The 6,794-nt window shown below is 52.3% G+C and overlaps 1 pseudogene; it reads right to left on the minus strand.

Annotated features, from left to right (window-relative positions):
* Nucleotides 1-3,665: 3,665 nt before the first annotated feature.
* On the minus strand, nt 3,666-5,453 carry LOC114635985 (annotated as a pseudogene).
* Nucleotides 5,454-6,794: the final 1,341 nt, after the last annotated feature.

Consider the following 6,794-nt stretch of genomic DNA (forward strand, 5'->3'; position numbering starts at 1 on the left):
GGGGGGGATTAAAGATACAACATGAGCCAGGGAATCATACCCTGTGTGAGTGCATCCATCATTCCAATCATGAGATATGAGATATCTGAGCCCCTGCACCCGAATCTGCCTACAGGAGAACTGGAGAACCACACCTTGGTCATTGAGTAGAGTTGGCTAAAGTTGCCATAGATCAGCATTGCATCTACCTTCTCAAAGAAGGAGGCAGAGGTCATAGGAAAGGGTATGCGAGCTTTCATTTAATAAAGAAAGACCAGGTAGAAAGATAAACCTTGGCGTGTCAAAGACAAATGCACCAGGAGACAAGAAGGAACCAGGTACCTCAGGTCTTTATCCATTGGGGCATTTATTAAAGTGGGGCATGGCATCCTCATTCTGTTTAGGTTGACCTGAGCCTCAAGCACAAAAACTGCTCCACTTCCTTGGGCCAACCAAAGAAGCAATAATTAACCCCCCTCTGTTATCGCCAGGTCAGGTCAACTTCTGTAGTCAGCTAAAGGCTGTCCCGTGAGGTCCAAAAAGGCAGGATGCATGTTTGAGATAGGAGATAGCTCCCAACCCCACCCACCCACCCCGTTTATCCCCATGAGCTCACCTTTTAGCGGTTGTTAACTCTGGGTCAGGGAGGCACAGCTGGTCGTATTTACTCTCATCTGTTTGCTCTTCATCATTGTGTCACCTGAGGCCCCAACCGCTGGCTCATCTTTAACTGAACAGTGATAAGCCTGGCTTATTTTCACCTAGGCAGTGGCGAGCAGTTTGAGGAGCACTTGTTGAAATGATAGCTAGCATTTGAAAGTTTAAGCTGTCTCGTGGAGCCCCTGCCGCCTTCCCCAGTTCCCTAAGGCATCAGTTCTCAACCTTGCTAATGCTAGGACCCTTTAACGTGTATTGTGGTGACCCCCCCAACCATAAAATTACCCTTGCTGTTAGTGCATAACTGTAATTTGGCTACTGCCGTGAATCATAATATAAGGATCTGTGAAACCAGATGGTGTTAGGTGACCCCTGTGAATGGGTCATTCGGACGGGTATCCAGGGTGTTTGTGGAGTGTGTGGGGGTGTGTGTGGTCAGGACCCACAGGTTGAAGACTGCTGCCCTAAGGCCTTGCTTACCCCAGCCATCAGGCAGGAGTGCAAGTTCACCTGGAGGAGAGTCCAGCCTGGGCTCAGGTAGATAAGATGGAGGTGTAGCTGTATTAGTTGTTTCCCTCACTGCTGTGGTCAAATACGAGGCAAGAAGAAGTTTGAATGCATGAAAGGTTTATTTGTCTCTGCGGTCCGAGGAGATACAGTCCATGGCAACAGAAAAGGAGGTATGGTGGCAGTGCTGTGAGGTGGCTGGTCACTCTGCATCCCAGTCATGAAGCAGAGAGGGAATGAGAAGCTGGCCTGGGCTCTGCAAGCACAAGACCTGGCCCCAACTGACTCAGCCTCCCCAGCAATGTTTCTCCTCTGAAAGAGCTGCCACCTTTCAAGAGACCTATGCATGAGCTGAGGAACCAGCATTCCAGCACACTCTGACCATGGAGTTCGGGCTCCTGGCCCCCAGTAGTCTCATAGCAACTTCATAATGCAAGCAGCACCATTCTGACTTCAAAGGCACTCATGGTCTTTCACAGTTCAGGACTCCAAGTCTCTTCTGAGACTCAAGGCCATATCTTAACTGTGTGAGCCCCTGTAAAACCAAAGACAGGTTACATACTTCCAGCACACAATGGCACACCTGGGGACACAGCAAAGAAAGATCAGACCAAAGCAAGACTGAAACCCAGCAGGGGATACACTGAACTCTGCTGCCCCTTCGTGCCCACGAATGATCTGGGGCTCCTGTGAGAACCATCTTGGTTCCAGAGGTCTTGCTTGGCCCTCAGCCTCCAGCTCTGCCATGTGGGACACATGGAGCCACTCTCTGGGGCTGGCTCCACTCTACGACATTAGCTTGTCTCCGGGGATGGCCCTGGCATGTCTCCTGGTTCTTGGCATCCCCCACCTCCTGGGCTCTGCATTGGGAACAAGGCTTTGCCCCCACAGCTTTGCAACAGCAACCGGGAGCCTGCTCCCAGGGAGTCTGATCCTGATGCCTGCCACACTTTGCCTACTTAGTCCCAGAGGCTTCACTGACCCTTGATCCAAAGCTCTATTATCCCCCACCCCCGGCCTTGAATTTTGCTTGCTTGCAATGCAGGTGGCAGCAGGAGGATGTTGCCACATCAGCTTGAGATGTCCTATGGTCCCCCGAGACCAAAGCAGTAGTGGTCTCTGTCCACCTTGGTGGTTGAGTCAGTGCAGATGGATGTCTGGGTTTGAGCAGGAGACACCCTCAGTGCCTTTCTCTTTCCCATAGAGTTTCACTTTTATGAGTGGCAGCCCTTCAGTGGGCAGGGCCTTGCCCTCTGAATCCCTTCTGTGCCAGAGTAGACCCCAAGGCTTCCTTCTCTGTACTGCGGCCAATTCCTTTAAAGAGGACAGCTGTATTTGGTCTGTAACTTTGGACTCCTTTTTGCTCCTTGTCATTCTGCACATTTTCCACACCCTGCTGCTCCACTCGTTGCTCTCTGTCCCTGCAGACCCGTGTGAGAGCATGGAGTGGTGACAAGGACACACGCCCTGAGTGCCATCCTGTCTCTAAGCTTCTCCTAACAAACTAATTATTAGCTGATTACTTTTGAATTCTGCCTCACTGGGGTTCTCAGGACACAGGCAAAGTGCAGCTAGAGTCTTTGCCAGAATATCACACAAATGCCCCCAGCCCAGTTCCCAAAGGAGTCTTATTCCCCCTCTGAAACTTCACAGGCTGGGCCTCCAAGGTCTGGATTTCTCTTGGCATCCTGGTCTACCAAGCCCCGACCAGAATGGCCCACGTAGCTCCCCTCTGAGCACTGTAGACCCTTTTCAGCCCAAAGTTCCAGACTCTTCCACATTCCTCCCCGGGACCAGTTGCAAAGCCCTGCATGCCACGACCACTTCAATCTTGTTCTGCCTCTCTCCAATCTTGTTCTGCCTGGGAGACTTGTCTCCTCGCTTAAGGACAAAGGACAATTACCCAGCCATAAAGGAGGAATCCTCTCACCTTGATCATAAAGGATCCTCTCACTTTGGTGGCGAAGGAACAGTAGCAGGATCAGGAGCCCGAACAAGAGCAGGAGGCTGGCTGTTGGCATTGCAAGTGTAGTCAGGAAGCAGCACAGCAAGAACAGGAAGTGGGGCCCGGCTACTGAGCCTGAAGGCAGGTCCCCCAGAGACTCACCTCCTCCTAAAGGTTCCACAGCCTTTCAAAAGAGGTCCACCAGCTGGTGACCACCAGGTCCAACACTCAAGTCTCTGGAGTTCACTTCACCTTCCAACTCTAGCAGTAGCCTGGGGGCAGGCAGGTCTCAAGGGCAGGAAAGTGCCAGTTCTGAAGTCCAGAGCACCTGCTGTGGCCAAATGTCTGCAGCTCCACAGGGCAGTGCTGGGCCTTTGCTAGGGAAAACGGGGCTGCTTGGGCCCTCACCTTGCCAGCAAGGTGGCCATAGTCGGTCCTTCTAAAATCAAGTAAGTCGCTGATCTCCCTCTAAAGCAACTAACACAAATCTCTGTTCTGTCAAGGTCAGTCCAGTCGCTTGTAAAGTGACCTTTTCTCTAGTGGTGGAAGCTGTCTGCAGAGATCCCAGCCGGGTCCTCTAGATACTGATCCTGGAGAAGGAGACTCGCATGTGGTGGTTCTGGCCTAGGAGGTGACCATGCAGGTCTACAAGAGCCTGGATGGCCTCCTCTATGGAGCCCAACCGGATCAGCGCCATCTTGTGGTTCTTGGGGAAGAACTTGAAGGCCTTGACAGCACCCCCGTTGCTGGAGAAGAGGCTCTTGAGCTCTTCCTCAGACACACTGGAGGGTAGGTTGGAGAGGTGCAGGGTGGCTGAGGGCGGCAAGATGTTCTGGAAGTTCTTGGATCCGGGCTTCTTAAAGCGGTGCATCGGGGAGTTGACATAGTCCTTGGTGAGGCCCTGGTCCTCCTTGCCCTCCCGGGGCAGCTTCACGCTCTGGTGCTTCGACAGCAGGATGCAGAGAGCCTTCCCATACAGCTTGTGCCCGTTCAGGTACCTCAAGGCCAGCTTAGCCTGACTCCCATCTGCCATCTGCACTAGAGCGTTCTCCTTCCTGTTGAACAAGATCTTCACTCGGTGCACATTGCCATAGGCACCAAAGAGAATGAAGAGACTTTGGGGTGTGACTTTCTCAGGGTTGAGGTTGGCGACCAGGAGGACAGGGTTCTCCACACCTGGGGAGACTGAGGTGACCACTGAGCCCTCTGCCTCAGGTGCTGCTGCTGCTGCTGCTGCTGCTGCTGCTGCTGCTGCTACTGCTGCTGCTGCTGCTATTGATGATGATGATTCCACAGCCATTTCTGGTATGGCTTGGGGGCCCAGGGCCTTCAAGACTTCTGATAAGTCTTGGGGGGCCAGGGCCTTAAACACTTCTGGGATGGCCAAGCCTGCAGCTTGAGGCATTGCAAAGGTGTGAGGTAATGCAGCGCTTGCATAGGGAGAAGCTGAGGCCATGACAGGTGTAGAGAAGGCTGCAGCCATGTTCTGGACCTGGACCAGCGAGGGCTGACTGTCATCCGAGGGCAGGTCTGGGCGCGTGTAGTCACGGCTCTTGTCGTTGTTGTACTTGACTACGAGGTTGGTGAGCTCAGAGAAGGAAATGTGCAGTGTGCAGCAGGCATCATAGATGTTCTGCCCATCCAAGAACAGCTTGGCACGCTCAGCACTCTCCGCGTGAGCATACTGTAACAGCGCCTGGAACCGGTCGTTCTTGGTATGCATGATGATTTTCAGAACTGTGCCAAACCTGGAGAAGAGCTGGTGAAGCACTTCCAAGGTCACGTGGTAGAAGTAGTTCTCCACAATGATCCTGAGCACAGAGCCCTGTCTGGCCACCGCTAACCCCGTGTCCACAGCAGAGGCAGGGGTGGCCGAGGCCACATTCCATGCGTGGTACGGGTCCTCAGCTGGCAGCCACGGCGGGGCCCCCATCTGCCTGGGGGCAGCAGCCTGGCCAGAGGCCCCAGCCTCTCCGGGGGCAGCCGCCCTGCTAAGGGCATCCACCTGACTCAGGGCAGCCACCTGGCTGGGGGAGCTGCTCACCTTGAGCTCCTTGTAGTGGGAGAACTGGATGTGAACGGGCTGCCCACACAGCACAGGCGTCATCCAGGTGTAGTAGTTGACCATGGTGTTGGCGGACTCCTCTGTGCTCATCTCTATGAAGGCCTGGTTCTTCGCCCTCAGAAACAGTAGGTTGGAGACCGTCCCAAAAGGCAGCGCGAGACAGAGAATCTCTCTCTCGGTGACACTGCTTGGCAGCCTGTGGATGTGGATCACTCTGGAGGGGCCCTGGGTGCCCCCGCTGTCCGCTTTGAACCTCTTGCTGTCATTTCCTTTGGTTGTGGGGGGCGAGTTCCTGCTCATGACAGCAGCTTGGTTCTGGACGCGGGCAGAGAGAAGACTTCCCAGGACCACAGCCCTATACCAACTGCTGTGTGGAAGGCACACAGAGCAGGACTGCAGGAGATGCTGTGGAGGGGAATGACTAGCCCAGCCCTCCTTGTTGGATACACTGTTGGCCTGAGTCGAGTCGAGTCACGTGTCTCCAGAGTAGAACACTGAGAAGCTCCTCTCACCATCCTGGGGCCATTCTCTGTCTCTCTGTGTGTCTCTCTTGCTCTCTCTGTTTCACTCTCTGCCACAGACTCTGAGTCTGTCTGTCTGTCTGTCTGTCTGTCCGTGTGTCTGTCTGTCTGTCTGTCCATCCATTCTCTGTCTCTCTTGCCTGTCTCTCTATCTGTCTCTCTGTCTCTCTCTGTGTGTCTGTCTCTCTGTCTCTATGTGTGTGTGTGTGTGTGTGTGTGTGTGTGTGTGTGTGTGTGTTCCCCATATATGCTGCCTGGAATTGAGGAATGGACACATATAGTTTCTCCAATCTTGTGCCTGTTAGCTTATCCATTAAGACCCACAGCTTTACATTTTTTTTCCTTGAAAATCAGCTGCTCTACAGTGTTCATCACATAGTGGCATCCTGAATTTCAAGGAGAGGACTGAGAAAGGTGTCTGGAAACAACCTTATGTTGTTCCTGAAATGTACATCAGATGTTTAACCACTGATTGCCAGAACCCTCTTCCCTTTGGGTTTTGGATTATTTTGCTTAAAAAGCATCCTGTTTTAGCTGCAGTCTGCAGTGTTTCAGCAAGACAGAATGAGATAAAGATGCTAAATTACAATGTATTTCAGAGAAGTGGCCATGGGCATTCTCTCAAAGAGGCTATTGTGCAGTGTGCAGAGTGGAGGAGATGCCGATAAGTTCCGGGTGGACTCAATGTTTTAGCTGGAGGACTTGAGTAGGAGGCAGTCACAGGGTTTGGGAATGGAGCCACAGGATTCCAGGGGACCCTCTGCTGCAGATCTATTGAACTGAATCACTTTTTAAACTAAGGGTTAAGTTTCAGAATGTAGCCTAGGTATTATCATCCGGTATCTGAAGATGGGAAAGAATGTCATCTGTTGCTAGGCACAACTCTTTGTCCTTCAGTTAACTTGAGCATTGTGGGTCTTTTCCATCTCCCAGCATGTGAAGGAGGGCTCCATTCTGGATGCTAACTATAATTCCATCATGTCAGAGTTGGTGAGATGTGGAGGTATTTATTCCTGAGGCTGCTGAGATGTAGATGTATTTATTCACTGCTGATAATATCCTTGCTCAGAAAGACCCATTGCTCACAGGACTCATGTAAAACACCTTTCTCCATAGCTAG

This window comes from Grammomys surdaster, unplaced genomic scaffold (genome assembly GCF_004785775.1).
Source record: "Grammomys surdaster isolate TR1022 unplaced genomic scaffold, NIH_TR_1.0 120765, whole genome shotgun sequence".
NCBI classification, from domain to species: domain Eukaryota; kingdom Metazoa; phylum Chordata; class Mammalia; order Rodentia; family Muridae; genus Grammomys; species Grammomys surdaster.